This window comes from Phyllobates terribilis, unplaced genomic scaffold (assembly GCF_046119375.1).
Source record: "Phyllobates terribilis strain yellow unplaced genomic scaffold, ASM4611937v1 Scaffold_9__5_contigs__length_417890890, whole genome shotgun sequence".
NCBI classification, from domain to species: Eukaryota; Metazoa; Chordata; class Amphibia; order Anura; family Dendrobatidae; genus Phyllobates; species Phyllobates terribilis.
The window spans coordinates 416313581-416341521 of record NW_027362769.1 but is presented as its reverse complement, the minus strand read 5'-3'; the positions used below and the strand labels follow the sequence as shown (position 1 = coordinate 416341521).

At 56.7% G+C, this 27941-nt stretch overlaps 1 protein-coding gene across 1 annotated transcript in view; it reads left to right on the top strand.

The window, feature by feature from the left end:
- Positions 1 to 27941, top strand: part of STK36 (serine/threonine kinase 36) — a 216797-nt gene that overhangs the window by 31389 nt on the left and 157467 nt on the right. The gene's annotated exons all lie outside the window — the stretch shown is intronic.

The window sequence follows — 27941 nt, the reverse complement described above, 5'->3', positions numbered from 1 at the left end:
GGATACGAGCGGTGTCGGCTGTGCAATAGACATGTGGGTGACTGGATACGAGCGGTGCCGGCTGTGCAATAGACATGTGGGTGACTGGATACGAGCGGTGCCGGCTGTGCAATAGACATGTGGGTGATTGGATACGAGCGGTGCCGGCTGTGCAATAGACATGTGGGTGACTGGATACGAGCGGTGCCGGCTGTGCAATAGACATGTGGGTGACTGGATACGAGCGGTGCCGGCTGTGCAATAGACATGTGGGTGATTGGATACGAGCGGTGCCGGCTGTGCAATAGACATGTGGGTGACTGGATACGAGCGGTGCCGGCTGTGCAATAGACATGTGGGTGACTGGATACGAGCGGTGCCGGCTGTGCAATAGACATGTGGGTGACTGGATACGAGCGGTGCCGGCTGTGCAATAGACATGTGGGTGACTGGATACAAGCGGTGCCGGCTGTGCAATAGACATGTGGGTGACTGGATACGAGCGGTGCCGGCTGTGCAATAGACATGTGGGTGACTGGATACGAGCGGTGCCGGCTGTGCAATAGACATGTGGGTGACTGGATACGAGCGGTGCCGGCTGTGCAATAGACATGTGGGTGACTGGATACGAGCGGTGCCGGCTGTGCAATAGACATGTGGGTGACTGGATACGAGCGGTGCCGGCTGTGCAATAGACATGTGGGTGACTGGATACGAGCGGTGCCGGCTGTGCAATAGACATGTGGGTGACTGGATACGAGCGGTGCTGGCTCTACTATAGACGCGTGTGTGACTCTGGATACGAGCGGTGCGACTCTGGATACGTGCGGTGCTGGCTTTGCTATAGACGTGTGTGTGACTCTGGATACGAGCGGTGCCGGCTCTGCTATAGACGCGTGTGTGACTCTGGATACGAGCGGTGCCGGCTCTGCTATAGACGCGTGTGTGACTCTGGATACGAGCGGTGCCGGCTGTGCTATAGAAGCGTGTGTGACTCTGGATACGAGCGGTGCCGGCTCTGCTATAGACGCGTGTGTGACTCTGGATACGTGCGGTGCCGGCTCTGCTATTGACGCGTGTGTGACTCTGGATACAAGCGTGCCGGCTCTGCTATAGACGCGTGTGTGACTCTGGATACGAGCGGTGCCGGCTCTGCTATAGACGCGTGTGTGACTCTGGATACGTGCGGTGCCGGCTCTGCTATTGACGCGTGTGTGACTCTGGATACAAGCGTGCCGGCTCTGCTATAGACGCGTGTGTGACTCTGGATACGAGCGGTGCCGGCTCTGCTATAGACGCGTGTGTGACTCTGGATACGTGCGGTGCCGGCTCTGCTATAGACATGTGTGTGACTCTGGATACGTGCGGTGTCGGCTCTGCTATAGACGCGTGTGTGACTCTGGATACGTGCGGTGCCGGCTCTGCTATAGACGCGTGTGTGACTCTGGATACGAGCGGTGCCGGCTCTGCTATAGACGCGTGTGTGACTCTGGATACGTGCGGTGCCGGCTCTGCTATAGACGCGTGTGTGACTCTGGATACGAGCGGTGCTGGCTCTGCTATAGACGCGTTTGTGACTCTGGATACGTGCGGTGCCGGCTCTGCTATAGACGTGTGTGTGACTCTGGATACGTGCGGTGCTGGCTCTGCTATAGACGTGTGTGACTCTGGATACGTGCGGTGCTGACTCTGCTATAGACGTGTGTGACTCTGGATACATGCGGTGCCGGCTCTGCTATAGACGTGTGTGTGACTCTGGATACGTGCGGTGCTGGCTCTGCTATAGACGCGTGTGTGACTCTGGATACATGCGGTGCCGGCTCTGCTATAGACGCGTGTGTGACTCTGGATACGTGCGGTGCCGGCTCTGCTATAGACGCATGTGTGACTCTGGATACGAGCGGTGCCGGCTCTGCTATAGAGGCGTGTGTGACTCTGGATACGAGCGGTGCTGGCTCTGCTATAGACATGTGTGTGACTCTGGATGCGTGCGGTGCTGGCTCTGCTATAGACGCGTGTGTGACTATGGATACGAGCGGTGCTGGCTCTGCTATAGACGTGTGTGTGACTCTGGATACGTGCGGTGCCGGCTCTGCTATAGACGTGTGTGTGACTCTGGATACGTGCGGTGCAGGCTCTGATATAGACTTGTGTATGACTCTGGATACGAGCGGTGCCGGCTCTACTATAGAGGCGTGTGTGACTCTGGACACGAGCGGTGCTGACTCTGCTATAGACGTGTGTGTGACTCTGGATACGAGCGGTGCCGTCTCTGCTATAGACGTGTGTGTGACTCTGGATACGTGCGGTGCCGGCTCTGCTATAGACGTGTGTGTGACTCTGGATACGTGCGGTGCAGGCTCTGATATAGACGTGTGTGTGACTCTGGATACGAGCGGTGCCGGCTCTGCTATAGACGTGTGTATGACTCTGGATACGAGCGGTGGCGGCTCTGCTATAGACTTGTGTGTGACTCTGGATACGAGCGGTGCCGGCTCTGCTATAGACTTGTGTGTGACTCTGGATACGAGCGGTGCCGGCTCTGCTATAGAGGCGTGTGTGACTCTGGATACGTGCGGTGCCGGCTCTGCTATAGACGCGTGTATGACTCTGGATACGTGCGGTGCCGGCTCTGCTATAGACACGTGTGACTCTGGATACGTGCGGTGCCGGCTCTGCTATAGACACGTGTGTGACTCTGGATACGAGCGGTGCTGGCTCTGCTATAGACGTGTGTGTGACTCTGGATACGAGCGGTGCTGGCTCTGCTATAGACGTGTGTGTGACTCTGGATACGAGCGGTGTTGGCTCTACTATAGACGCATGTGTGACTCTGGATACGAGTGGTGCCGGCTCTGCTATAGACGTGTGTGTGACTCTGGATATGTGCGGTGCCGGCTCTGCTATAGACGTGTGTGTGACTCTGGATACGAGCGGTGCCGGCTCTGCTATAGACGCGTGTGTGACTCTGGATACGAGCGGTGCCGGCTCTGCCTTAGTCGCGTGTGTGACTCTGGATACGAGCGGTGCTGGCTCTGCTATAGACGCGTGTGTGACTCTCGATACGAGCGGTGCCGGCTCTGCTATAGACGTGTGTGTGACTCTGGATACGAGCGGTGCCGGCTCTGATATAGACGTGTGTGTGACTCTGGATACGTGCGGTGCTGGCTCTGATATAGACGTGTGTGTGACTCTGGATACGTGCGGTGCTGGCTCTGCTATAGACGTGTGTGTGACTCTGGATACGTGCGGTGCTGGCTCTGCTATAGACGCGTGTGTGACTCTGGATACGTGCGGTGCCGGCTCTGATATAGACGTGTGTGTGATTCTGGATACGTGCGGTGCCGGCTCTACTATAGACGTGTGTGTGACTCTGGATACGTGCGGTGCAGGCTCTGATATAGACGTGTGTGTGACTCTGGATACGAGCGGTGCCGGCTCTGCTATAGACGTGTGTGTGACTCTGGATACGTGCGGTGCTGGCTCTGCTATAGACGCGTGTGTGACTCTGGATACGTGCGGTGCTGGCTCTACTATAGACGCGTGTGTGACTCTGGATACGAGCGGTGCCGGCTCTGCTATAGACGTGTGTGTGACTCTGGATACGTGCGGTGCAGGCTCTGATATAGATGTGTGTGTGACTCTGGATACGAGCGGTGCCGGCTCTGCTATAGACGCGTGTATGACTCTGGATACGTGCGGTGCCGGCTCTGCTATAGACACATGTGTGACTCTGGATACGTGCGGTGCCGGCTCTGCTATAGACACGTGTGTGACTCTGGATACGAGCGGTGCTGGCTCTGCTATAGACGCATGTGTGACTCTGGATACGTGCGGTGCCGGCTCTGCTATAGACGTGTGTGTGACTCTGGATACGTGCGGTGCCGGCTCTGCTATAGACACATGTGTGACTCTGGATACGAGCGGTGCCGGCTCTGCTATAGACACATGTGTGACTCTGGATACGAGCGGTGTCGGCTCTGCTATAGACGCATGTGTGACTCTGGATACGAGCGGTGCCGGCTCTGCTATAGACGCGTGTATGACTCTGGATACGTGCGGTGCCGGCTCTGCTATAGACACATGTGTGACTCTGGATACGTGCGGTGCCGGCTCTGCTATAGACACGTGTGTGACTCTGGATACGAGCGGTGTTGGCTCTGCTATAGACGTGTGTGTGACTGTGGATATGTGCGGTGCCGGCTCTGCTATAGACGTGTGTGTGACTCTGGATACGAGCGGTGCCGGCTCTGCTATAGACGCGTGTGTGACTCTGGATACGAGCGGTGCCGGCTCTGCCTTAGTCGCGTGTGTGACTCTGGATACGAGCGGTGCTGGCTCTGCTATAGACGCGTGTGTGACTCTCGATACGAGCGGTGCCGGCTCTGCTATAGACGCGTGTGTGACTCTGGATACGTGCGGTGCTGGCTCTGCTATAGACGTGTGTGTGACTCTCGATACGTGCGGTGCTGGCTCTGCTATAGACGCGTGTGTGACTCTGGATACGTGCGGTGCTGGCTCTACTATAGACGCGTGTGTGACTCTGGATACGAGCGGTGCCGGCTCTGCTATAGACGCGTGTGTGACTCTGGATACGAGCGGTGCCGGCTCTGCTATAGACGCGTGTGTGACTCTGGATACGAGCGGTGCTGGCTCTGCTATAGACGCGTGTGTGACTCTGGATACGAGCGGTGCCGGCTCTGCTATAGACGCGTGTGTGACTCTGGATACGAGCGGTGCCGGCTCTGCTATAGACGCGTGTGTGACTCTGGATACGAGCGGTGCTGGCTCTGCTATAGACGTGTGTGTGACTCTGGATACGAGCGGTGCTGGCTCTGCTATAGACGCGTGTGTGACTCTGGATACGAGCGGTGCTGGCTCTGCTATAGACGCGTGTGTGACTCTGGATGCGTGCGGTGCCGGCTCTGCTATAGAGGCGTGTGTGACTCTGGATACGTGCGGTGCAGGCTCTGATATAGACGTGTGTGTGACTCTGGATACGTGCGGTGCTGGCTCTGCTATAGACGTGTGTGTGACTCTGGATACGTGCGGTGCAGGCTCTGATATAGACGTGTGTGTGACTCTGGTTACGAGCGGTGCCGTCTCTGCTATAGACGTGTGTGTGACTCTGGATACGTGCGGTGCCGGCTGTGCTATAGACGCGTGTGTGACTCTGGATACGTGCGATGCTGGCTCTGCTATAGACGCGTGTGTGACTCTGGATACGTGCGGTGCCGGCTCTGCTATAGATGTGTGTGACTCTGGATACGTGCGATGCTGGCTCTGCTATAGACGTGTGTGTGACTCTGGATACGTGCGGTGCTGGCTCTGCTATTGACGCGTGTGTGACTCTGGATACGTGCGGTGCTGGCTCTGCTATAGACGTGTGTGTGACTCTGGATACGAACGGTGCCGGCTCTGCTATAGACGCGTGTGTGACTCTGGATACGTGCGGTGCAGGCTCTGATATAGACGTGTGTGTGACTCTGGATACGTGCGGTGCCGGCTCTGCTATAGACGTGTGTGTGACTCTGGATCCGTGCGGTGTTGGCTCTGCTATAGACGCGTGTGTGACTCTGGATCCGTGCGGTGTTGGCTCTGCTATAGACGTGTGTGTGACTCTGGATACGTGCGGTGCCGGCTCTGCTATAGACGTGTGTATGACTCTGGATACGTGCGGTGCCGGCTCTGCTATAGACGCGTGTGTGACTCTCGATACGAGCGGTGCCGGCTCTGCTATAGACGCGTGTGTGACTCTGGATACGTGCGGTGCTGACTCTGCTATAGACGTGTGTGTGACTCTGGATACGAGCGGTGCTGGCTCTGCTATAGACGCGTGTGTGACTCTGGATACGTGCGGTGCCGGCTCTACTATAGACGTGTGTGTGACTCTGGATACGTGCGGTGCAGGCTCTGATATAGACGTGTGTGTGACTCTGGATACGAGCGGTGCTGGCTCTGCTATAGACGTGTGTGACTCTGGATACGTGCGGTGCCGGCTCTACTATAGACGCGTGTGTGACTCTGGATACGAGCGGTGCCAGCTCTGCTATAGACGTGTGTGTGACTCTGGATACGTGCGGTGCCGGCTCTGCTATAGACGTGTGTGTGACTCGGGATACGTGCGGTGCAGGCTCTGATATAGACGTGTGTGTGACTCTGGATACGTGCGGTGCTGGCTCTGCTATAGACGTGTGTGTGACTCTGGATACGTGCGGTGCCGGCTCTGATATAGACGCGTGTGTGACGCTGGATACGTGCGGTGCCGGCTCTGCTATAGACGCGTGTGTGACTCTAGATACGTGCGGTGCTGGCTCTGCTATAGACGTGTGTATGACTCTGGATACGTGCGGTGCCGGCTCTGCTATAGACGCGTGTGTGACTCTGGATCCGTGCGGTGCTGGCTCTGCTATAGACGTGTGTGTGACTCTGGATACGTGCGGTGCCGGCTCTGCTATAGACGCGTGTGTGACTCTGGATACGTGCGGTGCCGGCTCTGCTATAGACGCGTGTGTGACTCTGGATACGTGCGGTGCCGGCTCTGCTATAGACGCGTGTGTGACTCTGGATCCGTGCGGTGTTGGCTCTGCTATAGACGTGTGTGTGACTCTGGATACGTGCGGTGCCGGCTCTGCTATAGACGCGTGTGTGACTCTGGATACAAGCGTACCGGCTCGGCTATAGACGCGTGTGTGACTCTGGATACGAGCGGTGCCGGCTCTGCTATAGACGCGTGTGTGACTCTGGATACGTGCGGTGCCGGCTCTGCTATAGACATGTGTGTGACTCTGGATACGTGCGGTGTCGGCTCTGCTATAGACGCGTTTGTGACTCTGGATACGTGCGGTGCCGGCTCTGCTATAGACGTGTGTGACTCTGGATACGAGCGGTGCCGGCTCTGCTATAGACGCGTGTGTGACTCTGGATACGTGCGGTGTCGGCTCTGCTATAGACGCGTGTGTGACTCTGGATACGTGCGGTGCTGGCTCTGCTATAGACGCGTGTGTGACTCTGGATACGAGCGGTGCCGGCTCTGCTATAGACGCGTGTGTGACTCTGGATACGTGCGGTGCCGGCTCTGCTATAGACATGTGTGTGACTCTGGATACGTGCGGTGTCGGCTCTGCTATAGACGCGTGTGTGACTCTGGATACGAGTGGTGCCGCCTCTGCTATAGACGCGTGTGTGACTCTGGATACGAGCGGTGCCGGCTCTGCTATAGACGTGTGTGTGACTCTGGATACGTGCGGTGCCGGCTCTGCTATAGACGCGTGTGTGACTCTGGATACGAGCGGTGCTGGCTCTGCTATAGACGCGTTTGTGACTCTGGATACGTGCGGTGCCGGCTCTGCTATAGACGCGTGTGTGACTCTGGATACGTGCGGTGCTGGCTCTGCTATAGACGTGTGTGACTCTGGATACGTGCGGTGCTGACTCTGCTATAGACGTGTTTGTGACTCTGGATACGTGCGGTGCTGGCTCTGCTATAGACGTGTGTGTGACTCTGGATACGAGCGGTGCCGGCTCTGATATAGACGTGTGTGTGACTCTGGATACGTGCGGTGCTGGCTCTGCTATAGACGTGTGTGTGACTCTGGATATGTGCGGTGCTGGCTCTGATATAGACGTGTGTGTGACTCTGGATACGAGCGGTGCCGGCTCTGCTATAGACGTGTGTGTGACTCTGGATATGTGCGGTGCTGGCTCTGCTATAGACGTGTGTGTGACTCTGGATATTTGCGGTGCCGGCTCTGCTATAGACGTGTGTGTGACTCTGGATACGAGCGGTGCCGGCTCTGCTATAGACGTGTGTGTGACTCTGGATACGTGCGGTGCTGGCTCTGATATAGACGTGTGTGTGACTCTGGATACGAGCGGTGTTGGCTCTGCTATAGACGTGTGTGTGACTCTGGATATGTGCGGTGCCGGCTCTGATATAGACGTGTGTGTGACTCTGGATATGTGCGGTGCTGGCTCTGATATAGACGTGTGTGTGACTCTGGATACGTGCGGTGCCGGCTCTGCTATAGACGTGTGTGTGACTCTGGATACGTGCGGTGCCGGCTCTGCTATAGACGTGTGTGTGACTCTGGATACGTGCGGTGCCGGCTCTGCTATAGACGTGTGTGTGACTCTGGATATGTGCGATGCCGGCTCTGCTATAGACGCGTGTGTGACTCTGTGTACGTGTGGTGCCGGCTCTGATATAGACGTGTGTGTGACTCTGGATACGTGCGGTGCTGGCTCTGATATAGACGTGTGTGTGACTCTGGATACGTGCGGTGCCGGCTCTGATATAGATGTGTGTGTGACTCTGGATACGTGCGGTGCCGGCTCTGCTATAGACGTGTGTGTGACTCTGGATACATGCGGTGCCGGCTCTGCTATAGACGTGTGTGTGACTCTGGATACGTGCGGTGCCTGCTCTGCTATAGACGTGTGTGACTCTGGATACGAGCGGTGCTGGCTCTGCTATAGACGTGTGTGTGACTCTGGATACGTGCGGTGCCTGCTCTGCTATAGACGTGTGTGACTCTGGATACGAGCGGTGCTGGCTCTGCTATAGACGCGTTTGTGACTCTGGATACGTGCGGTGCCGGCTCTGCTATAGACGCGTGTGTGACTCTGGATACGTGCGGTGCTGGCTCTGCTATAGACGTGTGTGACTCTGGATACGTGCGGTGCTGGCTCTGCTATAGACGCGTGTGTGACTCTGGATACGAGCGGTGCCGGCTCTGCTATAGACGCGTGTGTGACTCTGGATACATGCGGTGCTGGCTCTGCTATAGACGCGTGTGTGACTCTGGATACGTGCGGTGCCTGCTCTGCTATAGACGTGTGTGACTCTGGATACGAGCGGTGCTGGCTCTGCTATAGACGTGTGTGTGACTCTGGATACGTGCGGTGCCTGCTCTGCTATAGACGTGTGTGACTCTGGATACGAGCGGTGCTGGCTCTGCTATAGACGTGTGTGTGACTCTGGATACGAGCGGTGCTGGCTCTGCTATAGACGTGTGTGTGACTCTGGATACGAGCGGTGTTGGCACTGCTATAGACGTGTGTGTGACTCTGGATATGTGCGGTACCGGCTCTGCTATAGACGCGTGTGTGACTCTGGATACGAGCGGTGTTGGCTCTGCTATAGACGTGTGTGTGACTCTGGATACGTGCGGTGCTGGCTCTGCTATAGACGTGTGTGTGACTCTGGATACGTGCGGTGCTGGCTCTGCTATAGACGCGTGTGTGACTCTGGATACGTGCGGTGCTGGCTCTGCTATAGACGCGTTTGTGACTCTGGATACGTGCGGTGCCGGCTCTGCTATAGACGCGTGTGTGACTCTGGATACGTGCGGTGCTGGCTCTGCTATAGACGTGTGTGACTCTGGATACGTGCGGTGCTGACTCTGCTATAGACGTGTGTGACTCTGGATACATGCGGTGCCGGCTCTGCTATAGACGTGTGTGTGACTCTGGATACGAGCGGTGCCGGCTCTGATACAGACGTGTGTGTGACTCTGGATACGTGCGGTGCTGGCTCTGCTATAGACGTGTGTGACTCTGGATACGAGCGGTGCTGGCTCTGCTATAGACGCGTGTGTGACTCTGGATACGAGCGGTGCTGGCTCTGCTATAGACGTGTGTGTGACTCTGGATACGAGCGGTGTTGGCTCTGCTATAGACGTGTGTGTGACTCTGGATATGTGCGGTGCTGGCTCTGCTATAGACGTGTGTGTGACTCTGGATATGTGCGGTGCCGGCTCTGCTATAGACGCGTGTGTGACTCTGGATACGAGCGGTGTTGGCACTGCTATAGACGTGTGTGTGACTCTGGATACGTGCGGTGCCGGCTCTGCTATAGACGCGTGTGTGACTCTGGATACGAGCGGTGTCGGCTCTGCTATAGACGCGTGTGTGACTCTGGATACGAGCGGTGCCGGCTCTGCTATAGACGCGTGTGTGACTCTGGATACGTGCGGTGCCGGCTCTGCTATAGACGCGTGTGTGACTCTGGATACGAGCGGTGCTGGCTCTGCTATAGACGCGTTTGTGACTCTGGATACGTGCGGTGCCGGCTCTGCTATAGACGCGTGTGTGACTCTGGATACGTGCGGTGCTGGCTCTGCTATAGACGTGTGTGACTCTGGATACGTGCGGTGCTGACTCTGCTATAGACGTGTGTGTGACTCTGGATACATGCGGTGCCGGCTCTGCTATAGACGTGTGTGTGACTCTGGATACGAGCGGTGCCGGCTCTGATACAGACGTGTGTGTGACTCTGGATACGTGCGGTGCTGGCTCTGCTATAGACGTGTGTGTGACTCTGGATATGTGCGGTGCTGGCTCTGCTATAGACGTGTGTGTGACTCTGGATACGTGCGGTGCCGGCTCTGCTATAGACGTGTGTGTGACTCTGGATATGTGCGGTGCCGGCTCTGCTATAGACGTGTGTGTGACTCTGGATACGTGCGGTGCTGGCTCTGCTATAGACGTGTGTGTGACTCTGGATATGTGCGGTGCCGGCTCTGCTATAGACGTGTGTGTGACTCTGGATACGTGCGGTGCTGGCTCTGCTATAGACGTGTGTGTGACTCTGGATACGAGCGGTGCCGGCTCTGCTATAGACGTGTGTGTGACTCTGGATATGTGCGGTGCCGGCTCTGCTATAGACGTGTGTGTGACTCTGGATACGTGCGGTGCTGGCTCTGCTATAAACGCGTGTGTGACTCTGGATACGAGCGGTGTTGGCTCTGCTATAGACGCGTGTGTGACTCTGGATACGTGCGGTGCCGGCTCTGCTATAGACGCGTGTGTGACTCTGGATACGTGCGGTGTCGGCTCTGCTATAGACGCGTGTGTGACTCTGGATACGTGCGGTGCTGGCTCTGCTATAGACGTGTGTGACTCTGGATACGTGCGGTGCTGACTCTGCTATAGACGTGTGTGACTCTGGATACATGCGGTGCCGGCTCTGCTATAGACGTGTGTGTGACTCTGGATACGAGCGGTGCCGGCTCTGATACAGACGTGTGTGTGACTCTGGATACGTGCGGTGCTGGCTCTGCTATAGACGTGTGTGACTCTGGATACGTGCGGTGCTGACTCTGCTATAGACGTGTGTGTGACTCTGGATACATGCGGTGCCGGCTCTGCTATAGACGTGTGTGTGACTCTGGATACGAGCGGTGCCGGCTCTGATACAGACGTGTGTGTGACTCTGGATACGTGCGGTGCTGGCTCTGCTATAGACGTGTGTGTGACTCTGGATATGTGCGGTGCCGGCTCTGCTATAGACGTGTGTGTGACTCTGGATACGTGCGGTGCTGGCTCTGCTATAGACGTGTGTGTGACTCTGGATATGTGCGGTGCCGGCTCTGCTATAGACGTGTGTGTGACTCTGGATACGTGCGGTGCTGGCTCTGCTATAGACGTGTGTGTGACTCTGGATACGAGCGGTGCCGGCTCTGCTATAGACGTGTGTGTGACTCTGGATATGTGCGGTGCCGGCTCTGCTATAGACGTGTGTGTGACTCTGGATACGTGCGGTGCTGGCTCTGCTATAAACGCGTGTGTGACTCTGGATACGAGCGGTGTTGGCTCTGCTATAGACGCATGTGTGACTCTGGATACGTGCGGTGCCGGCTCTGCTATAGACGCGTGTGTGACTCTGGATACGTGCGGTGTCGGCTCTGCTATAGACGCGTGTGTGACTCTGGATACGTGCGGTGCTGGCTCTGCTATAGACGTGTGTGACTCTGGATACGTGCGGTGCTGACTCTGCTATAGACGTGTGTGACTCTGGATACATGCGGTGCCGGCTCTGCTATAGACGTGTGTGTGACTCTGGATACGAGCGGTGCCGGCTCTGATACAGACGTGTGTGTGACTCTGGATACGTGCGGTGCTGGCTCTGCTATAGACGTGTGTGTGACTCTGGATATGTGCGGTGCCGGCTCTGCTATAGACGTGTGTGTGACTCTGGATACGTGCGGTGCTGGCTCTGCTATAGACGCGTGTGTGACTCTGGATACGTGCGGTGCCGGCTCTGCTATAGACATGTGTGTGACTCTGGATACGTGCGGTGTCGGTTCTGCTATAGACGCGTGTGTGACTCTGGATACGAGTGGTGCCGCCTCTGCTATAGACGCGTGTGTGACTCTGGATACGAGCGGTGCCGGCTCTGCTATAGACGTGTGTGTGACTCTGGATACGTGCGGTGCCGGCTCTGCTATAGACGCGTGTGTGACTCTGGATACGAGCGGTGCTGGCTCTGCTATAGACGCGTTTGTGACTCTGGATACGTGCGGTGCCGGCTCTGCTATAGACGCGTGTGTGACTCTGGATACGTGCGGTGCTGGCTCTGCTATAGACGTGTGTGACTCTGGATACGTGCGGTGCTGACTCTGCTATAGACGTGTGTGACTCTGGATACATGCGGTGCCGGCTCTGCTATAGACGTGTGTGTGACTCTGGATACGTGCGGTGCTGGCTCTGCTATAGACGTGTGTGTGACTCTGGATACGAGCGGTGCCGGCTCTGATATAGACGTGTGTGTGACTCTGGATACGTGCGGTGCTGGCTCTGCTATAGACGTGTGTGTGACTCTGGATATGTGCGGTGCCGGCTCTGCTATAGACGTGTGTGTGACTCTGGATACGTGCGGTGCTGGCTCTGCTATAGACGTGTGTGTGACTCTGGATATGTGCGGTGCCGGCTCTGCTATAGACGTGTGTGTGACTCTGGATACGTGCGGTGCTGGCTCTGATATAGACGTGTGTGTGACTCTGGATACGAGCGGTGTTGGCTCTGCTATAGACGTGTGTGTGACTCTGGATATGTGCGGTGCCGGCTCTGCTATAGACGTGTGTGTGACTCTGTGTACGTGCGGTGCCGGCTCTGATATAGACGTGTGTGTGACTCTGGATACGTGCGGTGCCGGCTCTGCTATAGACGTGTGTGTGACTCTGGATACGTGCGGTGCCTGCTCTGCTATAGACGTGTGTGACTCTGGATACGAGCGGTGCTGGCTCTGCTATAGACGCGTGTGTGACTCTGGATACGAGCGGTGCTGGCTCTGCTATAGACGTGTGTGTGACTCTGGATACGAGCGGTGTTGGCTCTGCTATAGACGTGTGTGTGACTCTGGATATGTGCGGTGCCGGCTCTGCTATAGACGCGTGTGTGACTCTGGATACGAGCGGTGTTGGCTCTGCTATAGACGTGTGTGTGACTCTGGATACGTGCGGTGCTGGCTCTGCTATAGACGTGTGTGTGACTCTGGATACGTGCGGTGCTGGCTCTGCTATAGACGCGTGTGTGACTCTGGATACGTGCGGTGCCGGCTCTGCTATAGACGCGTGTGTGACTCTGGATACGAGCGGTGCCGGCTCTGCTATAGACGCGTTTGTGACTCTGGATACGTGCGGTGCCGGCTCTGCTATAGACGCGTGTGTGACTCTGGATACGTGCGGTGCTGGCTCTGCTATAGACGTGTGTGACTCTGGATACGTGCGGTGCTGACTCTGCTATAGACGTGTGTGACTCTGGATACATGCGGTGCCGGCTCTGCTATAGACGTGTGTGTGACTCTGGATACGAGCGGTGCCGGCTCTGATACAGACGTGTGTGTGACTCTGGATACGTGCGGTGCTGGCTCTGCTATAGACGTGTGTGACTCTGGATACGAGCGGTGCTGGCTCTGCTATAGACGCGTGTGTGACTCTGGATACGAGCGGTGCTGGCTCTGCTATAGACGTGTGTGTGACTCTGGATACGAGCGGTGTTGGCTCTGCTATAGACGTGTGTGTGACTCTGGATATGTGCGGTGCTGGCTCTGCTATAGACGTGTGTGTGACTCTGGATATGTGCGGTGCCGGCTCTGCTATAGACGCGTGTGTGACTCTGGATACGAGCGGTGTTGGCACTGCTATAGACGTGTGTGTGACTCTGGATACGTGCGGTGCCGGCTCTGCTATAGACGCGTGTGTGACTCTGGATACGAGCGGTGTCGGCTCTGCTATAGACGCGTGTGTGACTCTGGATACGAGCGGTGCCGGCTCTGCTATAGACGCGTGTGTGACTCTGGATACGTGCGGTGCCGGCTCTGCTATAGACGCGTGTGTGACTCTGGATACGAGCGGTGCTGGCTCTGCTATAGACGCGTTTGTGACTCTGGATACGTGCGGTGCCGGCTCTGCTATAGACGCGTGTGTGACTCTGGATACGTGCGGTGCTGGCTCTGCTATAGACGTGTGTGACTCTGGATACGTGCGGTGCTGACTCTGCTATAGACGTGTGTGACTCTGGATACATGCGGTGCCGGCTCTGCTATAGACGTGTGTGTGACTCTGGATACGAGCGGTGCCGGCTCTGATACAGACGTGTGTGTGACTCTGGATACGTGCGGTGCTGGCTCTGCTATAGACGTGTGTGTGACTCTGGATATGTGCGGTGCCGGCTCTGCTATAGACGTGTGTGTGACTCTGGATACGTGCGGTGCTGGCTCTGCTATAGACGTGTGTGTGACTCTGGATATGTGCGGTGCCGGCTCTGCTATAGACGTGTGTGTGACTCTGGATACGTGCGGTGCCGGCTCTGCTATAGACGTGTGTGTGACTCTGGATACGAGCGGTGCCGGCTCTGCTATAGACGTGTGTGTGACTCTGGATATGTGCGGTGCCGGCTCTGCTATAGACGTGTGTGTGACTCTGGATACGTGCGGTGCTGGCTCTGCTATAGACGTGTGTGTGACTCTGGATACGAGCGGTGCCGGCTCTGCTATAGACGTGTGTGTGACTCTGGATACGTGCGGTGCTGGCTCTGATATAGACGTGTGTGTGACTCTGGATACGAGCGGTGTTGGCTCTGCTATAGACGTGTGTGTGACTCTGGATATGTGCGGTGCCGGCTCTGCTATAGACGTGTGTGACTCTGTGTACGTGTGGTGCCGGCTCTGCTATAGACGTGTGTGTGACTCTGGATACGTGCGGTGCCTGCTCTGCTATAGACGTGTGTGACTCTGGATACGAGCGGTGCTGGCTCTGCTATAGACGCGTGTGTGACTCTGGATACGAGCGGTGCTGGCTCTGCTATAGACGTGTGTGTGACTCTGGATACGAGCGGTGTTGGCACTGCTATAGACGTGTGTGTGACTCTGGATATGTGCGGTGCCGGCTCTGCTATAGACGTGTGTGTGACTCTGGATACGTGCGGTGCTGGCTCTGCTATAGACGTGTGTGTGACTCTGGATATGTGCGGTGCCGGCTCTGCTATAGACGTGTGTGTGACTCTGGATACGTGCGGTGCTGGCTCTGCTATAGACGTGTGTGTGACTCTGGATACGAGCGGTGCCGGCTCTGCTATAGACGTGTGTGTGACTCTGGATACGTGCGGTGCTGGCTCTGATATAGACGTGTGTGTGACTCTGGATAAGTGCGGTGCCGGCTCTGCTATAGACGTGTGTGACTCTGTGTACGTGTGGTGCCGGCTCTGATATAGACGTGTGTGTGACTCTGGATATGTGCGGTGCTGGCTCTGATATAGACGTGTGTGTGACTCTGGATACGTGCGGTGCCGGCTCTGCTATAGACGTGTGTGTGACTCTGGATACGTGCGGTGCCGGCTCTGCTATAGACGTGTGTGTGACTCTGGATATGTGCGATGCCGGCTCTGCTATAGACGCGTGTGTGACTCTGTGTACGTGTGGTGCCGGCTCTGATATAGACGTGTGTGTGACTCTGGATACGTGCGGTGCTGGCTCTGATATAGACGTGTGTGTGACTCTGGATACGTGCGGTGCCGGCTCTGATATAGACGTGTGTGTGACTCTGGATACGTGCGGTGCCGGCTCTGCTATAGACGTGTGTGTGACTCTGGATACGTGCGGTGCCGGCTCTGCTATAGACTTGTGTGTGACTCTGGATACGTGCGGTGCCTGCTCTGCTATAGACGTGTGTGACTCTGGATACGAGCGGTGCTGGCTCTGCTATAGACGCGTGTGTGACTCTGGATACGAGCGGTGCTGGCTCTGCTATAGACGCGTGTGTGACTCTGGATACGAGCGGTGCCGGCTCTGCTATAGACGTGTGTGTGACTCTGGATACGAGCGGTGTTGGCACTGCTATAGACGTGTGTGTGACTCTGGATATCTGCGGTGCCGGCTCTGCTATAGACGCGTGTGTGACTCTGGATACGAGCGGTGTTGGCTCTGCTATAGACGTGTGTGTGACTCTGGATATGTGCGGTGCCGGCTCTGCTATAGACGTGTGTGTGACTCTGGATACGTGTGGTGCCGGCTCTGCTATAGACGGGTGTGTGACTCTGGATACGTGCGGTGCCGGCTCTGCTATAGACGCGTGTGTGACTCTGGATACGAGTGGTGCCGGCTCTGCTATAGACGCGTGTGTGACTCTGGATACGAGTGGTGCCGGCTCTGCTATAGACGTGTGTGTGACTCTGGATACGTGCGGTGCCGGTTCTGCTATAGACGCGTGTGTGACTCTGGATACGAGCGGTGCCTGCTCTGCTATAGACGTGTGTGACTCTGGATACGAGCGGTGCTGGCTCTGCTATAGACGCGTGTGTCACTCTGGATACGAGCGGTGTTGGCTCTGCTATAGACGTGTGTGTGACTCTGGATACGTGCGGTGCCGGCTCTGCTATAGACGTGTGTGTGACTCTGGATACGTGCGGTGCCGGCTCTACTATAGACGTGTGTGTGACTCTGGATACGAGCGGTGCCGGCTCTGCTATAGACGTGTGTGTGACTCTGGATACGAGCGGTGCCGGCTCTGCTATAGACGTGTGTGTGACTCTGGATACGTGCGGTGCCGGCTCTGCTATAAACGCGTGTGTGACTCTGGATACGAGCGGTGTTGGCTCTGCTATAGACGCGTGTGTGACTCTGGATACGTGCGGTGCCGGCTCTGCTATAGACGCGTGTGTGACTCTGGATACGTGCGGTGTCGGCTCTGCTATAGACGCGTGTGTGACTCTGGATACGTGCGGTGCTGGCTCTGCTATAGACGTGTGTGACTCTGGATACGTGCGGTGCTGACTCTGCTATAGACGTGTGTGACTCTGGATACATGCGGTGCCGGCTCTGCTATAGACGTGTGTGTGACTCTGGATACGAGCGGTGCCGGCTCTGATACAGACGTGTGTGTGACTCTGGATACGTGCGGTGCTGGCTCTGCTATAGACGTGTGTGTGACTCTGGATATGTGCGGTGCCGGCTCTGCTATAGACGTGTGTGTGACTCTGGATACGTGCGGTGCTGGCTCTGCTATAGACGTGTGTGTGACTCTGGATACGAGCGGTGCCGGCTCTGCTATAGACGTGTGTGTGACTCTGAATACGTGCGGTGCTGGCTCTGATATAGACGTGTGTGTGACTCTGGATACGAGCGGTGTTGGCTCTGCTATAGACGTGTGTGTGACTCTGGATATGTGCGGTGCCGGCTCTGCTATAGACGTGTGTGTGACTCTGTGTACGTGTGGTGCCGGCTCTGATATAGACGTGTGTGTGACTCTGGATATGTGCGGTGCTGGCTCTGATATAGACGTGTGTGTGACTCTGGATACGTGCGGTGCCGGCTCTGCTATAGACGTGTGTGTGACTCTGGATACGTGCGGTGCCGGCTCTGCTATAGACGCGTGTGTGACTCTGGATACGTGCGGTGCCGGCTCTGCTATAGACGTGTGTGTGACTCTGGATATGTGCGATGCCGGCTCTGCTATAGACGCGTGTGTGACTCTGTGTACGTGTGGTGCCGGCTCTGATATAGACGTGTGTGTGACTCTGGATACGTGCGGTGCTGGCTCTGATATAGACGTGTGTGTGACTCTGGATACGTGCGGTGCCGGCTCTGATATAGACGTGTGTGTGACTCTGGATACGTGCGGTGCCGGCTCTGCTATAGACGTGTGTGTGACTCTGGATACGTGCGGTGCCGGCTCTGCTATAGACGTGTGTGTGACTCTGGATACGTGCGGTGCCTGCTCTGCTATAGACGTGTGTGACTCTGGATACGAGCGGTGCTGGCTCTGCTATAGACGCGTGTGTGACTCTGGATACGAGCGGTGCTGGCTCTGCTATAGACGTGTGTGTGACTCTGGATACAAGCGGTGTTGGCACTGCTATAGACGTGTGTGTGACTCTGGGTATGTGCGGTGCCGGCTCTGCTATAGACGTGTGTGTGACTCTGGATACGTGTGGTGCCGGCTCTGCTATAGACGGGTGTGTGACTCTGGATACGTGCGGTGCCGGCTCTGCTATAGACGCGTGTGTGACTCTGGATACGAGTGGTGCCGGCTCTGCTATAGACGTGTGTGTGACTCTGGATATGTGCGGTGCTGGCTCTGCTATAGACGTGTGTGTGACTCTGGATATGTGCGGTGCCGGCTCTGCTATAGACGTGTGTGTGACTCTGGATACGTGCGGTGCTGGCTCTGCTATAGACGTGTGTGTGACTCTGGATACGAGCGGTGCCGGCTCTGCTATAGACGTGTGTGTGACTCTGAATACGTGCGGTGCTGGCTCTGATATAGACGTGTGTGTGACTCTGGATACGAGCGGTGTTGGCTCTGCTATAGACGTGTGTGTGACTCTGGATATGTGCGGTGCCGGCTCTGCTATAGACGTGTGTGTGACTCTGTGTACGTGTGGTGCCGGCTCTGATATAGACGTGTGTTTGACTCTGGATATGTGCGGTGCTGGCTCTGATATAGACGTGTGTGTGACTCTGGATACGTGCGGTGCCGGCTCTGCTATAGACGTGTGTGTGACTCTGGATACGTGCGGTGCCGGCTCTGCTATAGACGTGTGTGTGACTCTGGATACGTGCGGTGCCGGCTCTGCTATAGACGCGTGTGTGACTCTGTGTACGTGTGGTGCCGGCTCTGATATAGACGTGTGTGTGACTCTGGATATGTGCGATGCCGGCTCTGCTATAGACGCGTGTGTGACTCTGTGTACGTGTGGTGCCGGCTCTGATATAGACGTATGTGTGACTCTGGATACGTGCGGTGCTGGCTCTGATATAGACGTGTGTGTGACTCTGGATACGTGCGGTGCCGGCTCTGATATAGACGTGTGTGTGACTCTGGATACGTGCGGTGCCGGCTCTGCTATAGACGTGTGTGTGACTCTGGATACGTGCGGTGCCGGCTCTGCTATAGACGTGTGTGTGACTCTGGATACGTGCGGTGCCTGCTCTGCTATAGACGTGTGTGACTCTGGATACGAGCGGTGCTGGCTCTGCTATAGACGCGTGTGTGACTCTGGATACGAGCGGTGCTGGCTCTGCTATAGACGTGTGTGTGACTCTGGATACGAGCGGTGTTGGCACTGCTATAGACGTGTGTGTGACTCTGGATATCTGCGGTGCCGGCTCTGCTATAGACGTGTGTGTGACTCTGGATATGTGCGGTGCCGGCTCTGCTATAGACGTGTGTGTGACTCTGGATACGTGTGGTGCCGGCTCTGCTATAGACGGGTGTGTGACTCTGGATACGTGCGGTGCCGGCTCTGCTATAGACGCGTGTGTGACTCTGGATACGAGTGGTGCCGGCTCTGCTATAGACGCGTGTGTGACTCTGGATACGAGTGGTGCCGGCTCTGCTATAGACGTGTGTGTGACTCTGGATACGTGCGGTGCCGGTTCTGCTATAGACGCGTGTGTGACTCTGGATACGAGTGGTGCCGGCTCTGCTATAGACGTGTGTGTGACTCTGGATACGTGCGGTGCTGACTCTGCTATAGACGCGTGTGTGACTCTGGATACGTGCGGTGCTGGCTCTGCTATAGACGCGTGTGTGACTCTGGATACGAGCGGTGTTGGCACTGCTATAGACGTGTGTGACTCTGGATACGAGCGGTGCTCGCTCTGCTATAGACGCGTGTGTCACTCTGGATACGAGCGGTGTTGGCTCTGCTATAGACGTGTGTGTGACTCTGGATACGTGCGGTGCCGGCTCTGCTATAGACGTGTGTGTGACTCTGGATACGTGCGGTGCCGGCTCTACTATAGACGTGTGTGTGACTCTGGATACGAGCGGTGCCGGCTCTGCTATAGACGTGTGTGTGACTCTGGATACGAGCGGTGCCGGCTCTGCTATAGACGCGTGTGTGACTCTGGATACGAGCGGTGCTGGCTCTGCTATAGACGTGTGTGTGACTCTGGATACGTGCGGTGCCGGCTCTGCTATAGACGCGTGTGTGACTCTGGATACGAGCGGTGTTGGCTCTGCTATAGACGCGTGTGTGACTCTGGATACGTGCGGTGCCGGCTGTGCTATAGACGCGTGTGTGACTCTGGATACGAGCGGTGCCGGCTCTGCTATAGACGCGTGTGTGACTCTGGATACGAGCGGTGCTGGCTCTGCTATAGACGTGTGTGTGACTCTGGATACGTGCGGTGCCGGCTCTGCTATAGACGCGTGTGTGACTCTGGATACGAGCGGTGCCGGCTCTGCTATAGACGCGTGTGTGACTCTGGATACGAGCTTTGCCGGCTCTGCTATAGACGCGTGTGTGACTCTGGATACGTGCGGTGCCGGCTCTGCTATAGACGTGTGTGACTCTGGATACGAGCGGTGCCGGCTCTGCTATAGACGCGTGTGTGACTCTGGATACGAGCAGTGTTGGCTCTGCTATAGACGTGTGTGTGACTCTGGATATGTGCGGTGCCGGCTCTGCTATAGACGTGTGTGTGACTCTGGATACGAGCGGTGCTGGCTCTGCTATAGACGTGTGTGTGACTCTGGATACGAGCAGTGCTGGCTCTGCTATAGACGTATGTGTGACTCTGGATACGAGCGGTGCTGGCTCTGCTATAGACGCGTGTGTGACTCTGGATACGTGCGGTGCTGGCTCTGCTATAGACGCGTGTGTGACTCTGGATACGAGCGGTGCCGGCTCTGCTATAGACGTGTGTGTGACTCTGGATACGTGCGGTGCCGGCTCTGCTATAGACGTGTGTGTGACTCTGGATACGAGCGGTGCTGGCTCTGCTATAGACGTGTGTGTGACTCTGGATACGAGCGGTGCCGGCTGTGCTATAGACGCGTGTGTGACTCTGGATACGAGCGGTGCTGGCTCTGCTATAGACGTGTGTGTGACTCTGGATACGAGCGGTGCCGGCTGTGCTATAGACGCGTGTGTGACTCTGGATACGAGCGGTGCTGGCTCTGCTATAGACGTGTGTGTGACTCTGGATACGAGCGGTGCCGGCTGTGCTATAGACGCGTGTGTGACTCTGGATACGAGCGGTGCCGGCTGTGCTATAGACGCGTGTGTGACTCTGGATACGTGCGGTGCCGGCTCTGCTATAGACGTGTGTGTGACTCTGGATACAAGCGTGCCGGCTCTGCTATAGACGCGTGTGTGACTCTGGATACAAGCGTGCTGGCTCTGCTATAGACGTGTGTGTGACTCTGGATACGTGCGGTGTTGGCTCTGCTATAGACGCGTGTGTGACTGTGGATACGTGCGGTGCCGGCTCTGCTATAGACGCGTGTGTGACTCTGGATACGAGCGGTGCCGGCTCTGCTATAGACGCGTGTGTGACTCTGGATACAAGCGTGCCGTCTCTGCTATAGACGCGTGTGTGACTCTGGATACGAGCGGTGCCGGCTCTGCTATAGACGCGTGTGTGACTCTGGATACGTGCGGTGCCGGCTCTGCTATAGACATGTGTGTGACTCTGGATACGTGCGGTGTCGGCTCTGCTATAGACGCGTGTGTGACTCTGGATACGTGCGGTGCCGGCTCTGCTATAGACGCGTGTGTGACTCTGGATACGAGTGGTGCCGGCTCTGCTATAGACGCGTGTGTGACTCTGGATTCGTGCGGTGCCGGCTCTGCTATAGACGCGTGTGTGACTCTGGATACGAGCGGTGCTGGCTCTGCTATAGACGCGTGTGTGACTCTGGATACGTGCGGTGCCGGCTCTGCTATAGACGCGTGTGTGACTCTGGATACGTGCGGTGCTGGCTCTGCTATAGACGTGTGTGACTCTGGATGCGTGCGGTGCTGACTCTGCTATAGACGTGTGTGACCCTGGATACATGCGGTGCCGGCTCTGCTATAGACGCGTGTGTGACTCTGGATACGTGCGGTGCTGACTCTGCTATAGACGTGTGTGACCCTGGATACATGCGGTGCCGGCTCTGCTATAGACGCGTGTGTGACTCTGGATACGTGCGGTGCCGGCTCTGCTATAGACGCGTGTGTGACTCTGGATACGAGCGGTGCTGGCTCTGCTATAGACGCGTGTGTGACTCTGGATACGTGCGGTGCCGGCTCTGATATAGACGCGTGTGTGACTCTGGATACGTGCGGTGCCGGCTCTGCTATAGACGCGTGTGTGACTCTGGATACGAGCGGTGCTGGCTCTGCTATAGACGTGTGTGTGACTCTGGATCCGTGCGGTGCCGGCTCTGATATAGACGCGTGTGTGACTCTGGATACATGCGGTGCCGGCTCTGCTATAGACGTGTGTGTGACTCTGGATACGAGCGGTGCCGGCTCTGCTATAGTCGTGTGTGTGACTCTGGATACGTGCGGTGCCGGCTCTGCTATAGACGCGTTTGTGACTCTGGATACGAGCGGTGCCGGCTCTGCTATAGACGCGTGTGTGACTCTGGTTACGAGCGGTGCCGGCTCTACTATAGACGCGTGTGTGACTCTGGATACGAGCGGTGCTGGCTCTGCTATAGACGTGTGTGTGACTCTGGATACGTGCGGTGCCGGCTCTGCCTTAGTCGCGTGTGTGACTCTGGATACGAGCGGTGCTGACTCTGCTATAGACGTGTGTGTGACTCTGGATATGAGCGGTGCCGGCTCTGCTATAGACGTGTGTGTGACTCTGGATACGAGCGGTGCCGGCTCTGCTATAGACGTGTGTGTGACTCTGGATACGAGCGGGGCCGGCTCTGCTATAGACGTGTGTGTGACTCTGGATACGTGCGGTGCTGGCTCTGCTATAGACGTGTGTGTGACTCTGGATACGAGCGGTGCCGGCTCTGCTATAGACGTGTGTGTGACTCTAGATACGAGCGGTGCCGGCTCTGCTATAGACGTGTGTGTGACTCTGGATACGTGCGGTGCCGGCTCTGCTATAGACGTGTGTGTGACTCTGGATACGTGCGGTGCCGGCTCTGCTATAGACATGTGTGTGACTCTGGATACGTGCGGTGTCGGCTCTGCTATAGACGCGTGTGTGACTCTGGATACGTGCGGTGCCGGCTCTGCTATAGACGCGTGTGTGACTCTGGATACGTGCGGTGTCGGCTCTGCTATAGACGCGTGTGTGACTCTGGATACGTGCGGTGCCGGCTCTGCTATAGACGCGTGTGTGACTCTGGATACGAGCGGTGCCGGCTCTGCTATAGACGCGTGTGTGACTCTGGATACGTGCGGTGCCGGCTCTGCTATAGACGCGTGTGTGACTCTGGATACGAGCGGTGCCGGCTCTGCTATAGACACGTGTGTGACTCTGGATACGTGCGGTGCCGGCTCTGCTATAGACGCGTGTGTGACTCTGGATACGTGCGGTGCTGGCTCTGCTATAGACGTGTGTGACTCTGGATACGTGCGGTGCTGACTCTGCTATAGACGTGTGTGACTCTGGATACATGCGGTGCCGGCTCTGCTATAGACGTGTGTGTGACTCTGGGTACGTGCGGTGCTGGCTCTGCTATAGACGTGTGTATGACTCTGGATACGTGCGGTGCCGGCTCTGCTATAGACGCGTGTGTGACTCTGGATACGTGCGGTGCTGGCTCTGCTATAGACGTGTGTATGACTCTGGATACGTGCGGTGCCGGCTCTGCTATAGACGCGTGTGTGACTCTGGATACGAGCGGTGCCGGCTCTGCTATAGACGTGTGTGTGTGACTCTGGATACGTGCGGTGCCGGCTCTGCTATAGACGCGTGTGTGACTCTGGATACGAGCGGTGCCGGCTCTGCTATAGACGTTTGTGTGACTCTGGATACGAGCGGTGCCGGCTCTGCTATAGACGTGTGTGTGACTCTGGATACTTGCGGTGCCGGCTCTGCTATAGACGCGTGTGTGACTCTGGATACGTGCGGTGCCGGCTCTGCTATAGACGCGTGTGTGACTCTGGATACGAGCGGTGCCGGCTCTGCTATAGACGCGTGTGTGACTCTGGATACGTGCGGTGCCGGCTCTGCTATAGACGCGTGTGTGACTCTGGATACGAGCGGTGCCGGCTCTGATATAGACGCGTGTGTGACTCTGGACACGTGCGGTGCCGGCTCTGCTATAGACGTGTGTGTGACTCTGGATACGAGCGGTGCTGGCTCTGCTATAGACGTGTGTGTGACTCTGGATCCGTGCGGTGCCGGCTCTGATATAGACGCGTGTGTGACTCTGGATACGTGCGGTGCTGACTCTGCTATAGACGTGTGTGACTCTGGATACGTGCCGTGCTGGCTCTGCTATAGACGCGTGTGTGACTCTGGATACGAGCGGTGCTGGCTCTGCTATAGACGTGTGTGACTCTGGATACGAGCGGTGCTGGCTCTGCTATAGACGCGTGTGTGACTCTGGATACGAGCGGTGCTGGCTCTGCTATAGACGCGTGTGTGACTCTGGATACGTGCCGTGCTGGCTCTGCTATAGACGCGTGTGTGACTCTGGATACGAGCGGTGTTGGCTCTGCTATAGACGTGTGTGTGACTCTGGATACGTGCGGTGCTGGCTTTGCTATAGACGCGTGTGTGACTCTGGTTACGAGCGGTGCTGGCTCTGCTATAGACGCGTGTGTGACTCTGGTTACGAGCGGTGTCGTCTCTGCTATAGACGCGTGTGTGACTCTGGTTACGAGCGGTGTCGGCTCTGCTATAGACGCGTGTGTGACTCTGGTTACGAGCGGTGCCGGCTCTGCTATAGACGCGTGTGTGACTCTGGATACGAGCGGTGCTGGCTCTGCTATAGACGTGTGTGTGACTCTGGATACGTGCGGTGCCGGCTCTGCCTTAGTCGCGTGTGTGACTCTGGATACGAGCGGTGCCGGCTCTGCTATAGACGTTTGTGTGACTCTGGATACGAGCGGTGCCGGCTCTGCTATAGACGTGTGTGTGACTCTGGATACTTGCGGTGCCGGCTCTGCTATAGACGCGTGTGTGACTCTGGATACGTGCGGTGCCGGCTCTGCTATAGACGCGTGTGTGACTCTGGATACGAGCGGTGCCGGCTCTGCTATAGACGCGTGTGTGACTCTGGATACGTGCGGTGCCGGCTCTGCTATAGACGCGTGTGTGACTCTGGATACGAGCGGTGCCGGCTCTGATATAGACGCGTGTGTGACTCTGGACACGTGCGGTGCCGGCTCTGCTATAGACGCGTGTGTGACTCTGGATACGAGCGGTGCTGGCTCTGCTATAGACGTGTGTGTGACTCTGGATCCGTGCGGTGCCGGCTCTGATATAGACGCGTGTGTGACTCTGGATACGTGCGGTGCTGACTCTGCTATAGACGTGTGTGACTCTGGATACGTGCGGTGCCGGCTCTGCTATAGACGTGTGTGTGACTCTGGATACGAGCGGTGCCGGCTCTGCTATAGACGTGTGTGTGACTCTGGATACGTGCGGTGCTGGCTCTGCTATAGACGTGTGTGTGACTCTGGATACGAGCGGTGCCGGCTCTGCTATAGACGTGTGTGTGACTCTGGATACGTGCGGTGCTGGCTCTGCTATAGACGTGTGTGTGACTCTGGATACGAGCGGTGCCGGCTCTGCTATAGACGCGTGTGTGACTCTGGATACGAGCGGTGCCGGCTCTGCTATAGACGTGTGTGTGACTCTAGATACGAGCGGTGCCGGCTCTGCTATAGACGTGTGTGTGACTCTGGATACGTGCGGTGCTGGCTCTGCTATAGACGTGTGTGTGACTCTGGTTACGAGCGGTGCTGGCTCTGCTATAGACGCGTGTGTGACTCTGGTTACGAGCGGTGCTGGCTCTGATATAGACGTGTGTGTGACTCTGGATACGTGCGGTGCCGGCTCTGCTATAGACGTGTGTGTGACTCTGGATACGAGCGGTGCCAGCTCTGCTATAGACGTGTGTGTGACTCTGGATACGTGCCGTGCTGGCTCTGCTATAGACGCGTGTGTGACTCTGGATACGAGCGGTGCTGGCTCTGCTATAGACGTGTGTGACTCTGGATACGAGCGGTGCTGGCTCTGCTATAGACGCGTGTGTGACTCTGGATACGAGCGGTGCTGGCTCTGCTATAGACGCGTGTGTGACTCTGGATACGAGCGGTGTTGGCTCTGCTATAGACGTGTGTGTGACTCTGGATACGAGCGGTGCCGGCTCTGCTATAGACGTGTGTGTGACTCTGGATACGAGCGGTGCCGGCTCTGCTATAGACGTGTGTGTGACTCTGGATACGAGCGGTGCTGGCTCTGCTATAGACGCGTGTGTGACTCTGGATACGAGCGGTGTTGGCTCTGCTATAGACGTGTGTGTGACTCTGGATATGTGCGGTGCTGGCTTTGCTATAGACGCGTGTGTGACTCTGGTTACGAGCGGTGCTGGCTCTGCTATAGACGCGTGTGTGACTCTGGTTACGAGCGGTGTCGTCTCTGCTATAGACGCGTGTGTGACTCTGGTTACGAGCGGTGTCGGCTCTGCTATAGACGCGTGTGTGACTCTGGTTACGAGCGGTGCCGGCTCTGCTATAGACGCGTGTGTGACTCTGGTTACGAGCGGTGCCGGCTCTGCTATAGACGCGTGTGTGACTCTGGATACGAGCGGTGCTGGCTCTGCTATAGACGTGTGTGTGACTCTGGATACGTGCGGTGCCGGCTCTGCCTTAGTCGCGTGTGTGACTCTGGATACGAGCGGTGCTGACTCTGCTATAGACGCGTGTGTGACTCTGGATACGAGCGGTGTCGGCTCTGCTATAGACGTGTGTGTGACTCTGGATACGAGCGGTGCTGACTCTGCTATAGACGCGTGTGTGACTCTGGATACGAGCGGTGTCGGCTCTGCTATAGACGTGTGTGTGACTCTGGATACGAGCGGTGCCGGCTCTGCTATAGACGTGTGTGACTCTGGATACGAGCGGTGCCGGCTCTGCTATAGACGCGTGTGTGACTCTGGTTACGAGCGGTGCCGGCTCTGCTATAGACGTGTGTGTGACTCTGGTTACGAGCGGTGCCGGCTCTGCTATACACGTGTGTGACTCTGGATACGAGCGGTGCCGGCTCTGCTATAGACGCGTGTGTGACTCTGGTTACGAGCGGTGCCGGCTCTGCTATAGACGTGTGTGTGACTCTGGATACGTGCCGTGCTGGCTCTGCTATAGACGCGTGTGTGACTCTGGTTACGAGCGGTGCCGGCTCTGCTATAGACGTGTGTGTGACTCTGGATACGTGCCGTGCTGGCTCTGCTATAGACGTGTGTGTGACTCTGGATCCGTGCGGTGCCGGCTCTGATATAGACGTGTGTGTGACTCTGGATACGTGCCGTGCTGGCTCTGCTATAGACGCGTGTGTGACTCTGGTTACGAGCGGTGTCGGCTCTGCTATAGACGCGTGTGTGACTCTGGATACGAGCGGTGCTGGCTCTGCTATAGACGTGTGTGACTCTGGATACGAGCGGTGCTGGCTCTGCTATAGACGCGTGTGTGACTCTGGATACGAGCGGTGTTGGCTCTGCTATAGACGTGTGTGTGACTCTGGATACGTGCGGTGCTGGCTTTGCTATAGACGCGTGTGTGACTCTGGTTACGAGCGGTGCTGGCTCTGCTATAGACGCGTGTGTGACTCTGGTTACGAGCGGTGTCGTCTCTGCTATAGACGCGTGTGTGACTCTGGTTACGAGCGGTGTCGTCTCTGCTATAGACGCGTGTGTGACTCTGGTTACGAGCGGTGCCGGCTCTGCTATAGACGCGTGTGTGACTCTGGTTACGAGCGGTGCCGGCTCTGCTAT